Below are 1,707 nucleotides of genomic sequence, written 5' to 3'. Positions count from 1 at the left end.
AGAACTGCAAATTCCATGGACTTCCATCAGAAGATCCCTATCAGTTTTTAACTGAGTTCCTCCAGATCTGTGAGACTATTAAGACTAATGGAGTAGATCCTGAAGTCTACAGGCTCATGCTTTTCCCTTTTGCTGTAAGAGATAGAGCTAGAACATGGTTGGACTCACAACCTAAAGATAGCCTGAACTCTTGGGATAAGCTGGTCACGGCCTTCTTGGCTAAGTTATTTCCTCCTCAAAAGCTGAGCAAGCTTAGAGTGGATGTTCAGACCTTCAAGCAAAAAGATGGTGAATCCCTCTATGAAGCTTGGGAAAGATACAACCAGAAGACCAAAAGGTGTCCTCCTGACATACTTTCAGAATGGACCATTCTGGATATATTCTATTATAGTCTGTTTGAGTTCTCCAAGATGTCACTGGACCATTCTGCAGGTGGATCCATTCACCTAAAGAAAATGCCTGCAGAAGCTCAAGAACTCATTGACATGGTTGCTAATAACCAGTTCATGTACACATCTGAGAGGAATCCTGTAAGTAATGGTACGCCTCAGAAGAAGGGAGTTCTTGAAATTGATACTCTGAATGCCATATTGGCTCAGAATAAAATATTGACTCAGCAAGTCAATATGATCTCTCAGAGTCTGAATGGATTGAAGGAATCATCTAACAGTACTCAAGAGGCATCTTCTGAGGAAGAAGCTTATGATCCTGAGAACCCTGCAATAGCAGAGTGATGGTGTTTTTGCGGAAAAAAATGAATTTCCAAAACACCCAAATCTAACCGGCAAGTGTACCGGGTCGCATCAAGTAATAATAACTCACGTGAGTGAGGTCGATCCCACAGGGATTGATGGATCAAGCAACTTTAGTGGGTGATTAGTTTAGTCAAGCTAACATTGAAGTGAATTGTATGAAATTATAGCCAACAGAAAGTAAATGACAATGAATTTAAAGTTGCAGAATATAAATTGGCAAGTAACTTAAAGAGCAAGAAATGTAAATTGCAAGACTCTTAAATTGCAAGAAAAGTAAATTGCATGAAAAGTAGAGGGGGCTGGGTGTAGGGAAATTAAAGAAAGCAATAATTCAAGAAGTAAAATAATTGCAGGAATTATAAATTGCAGGAAAAAATTAAATCAAGATCACAACAACTCAAATGTAAAGTGCAGAGGAATAAAAGTGCAGGAAAGTAAATTGGGAACAATGAGAACAGAGAGCAATCAATCCGAGAACCAGAATGTGAAATCAAATGCAGTAGATTTTAAACAGAATTGCTTGAAGAAGCAAACAGAAATTAAATTCAACTCAATTGCAAAAAAAATTGAAGATCTCAAGGACTCCAAGAGACTAGAAAACAAGTCTAGATCTCACTCCCTTCCTAGATCCAACAAGAGAATAATTGCAGAGAAGTTAAAAGAAACAGTCGCAGAAGAAGAAGATTTTAAAACAGCAAATGAAATTTGAATTATCTAGAAGAAGAACAAAGAGATTTCAGAGTGAGAATTGAAACAGAATTCCTTTGATTCTCCAATTCAAGCTAAGATGTAAAAGTGAGCTCTCTATTCTACTTGCTCCCTATTGGAGCCAGCCTCTCAATGCTCTCTATCAGAGCCCCCCCTCAGTGAAATGAAACTAATGCCTTTATATAGGCTTTTACAAAATGAAAATGAAATTGAAATTAAAGACAAATTACAATTAAATGAAATT

At 37.3% G+C, this 1,707-nt stretch overlaps 1 non-coding gene across 1 annotated transcript; it reads right to left on the bottom strand.

The window, feature by feature from the left end:
- Nucleotides 1–248: 248 nt before the first annotated feature.
- LOC112753558 (small nucleolar RNA R71) lies at nucleotides 249–352 on the bottom strand. The gene has a single exon (XR_003177941.1). It is a non-coding gene; the product is annotated as a small nucleolar RNA R71 (small nucleolar RNA).
- Nucleotides 353–1,707: the final 1,355 nt, after the last annotated feature.

This window comes from Arachis hypogaea, chromosome 15 (genome assembly GCF_003086295.3).
Source record: "Arachis hypogaea cultivar Tifrunner chromosome 15, arahy.Tifrunner.gnm2.J5K5, whole genome shotgun sequence".
Taxonomy (NCBI): Eukaryota; Viridiplantae; Streptophyta; class Magnoliopsida; order Fabales; family Fabaceae; genus Arachis; species Arachis hypogaea.
This window is presented reverse-complemented; position numbering and strand designations above follow the sequence as displayed.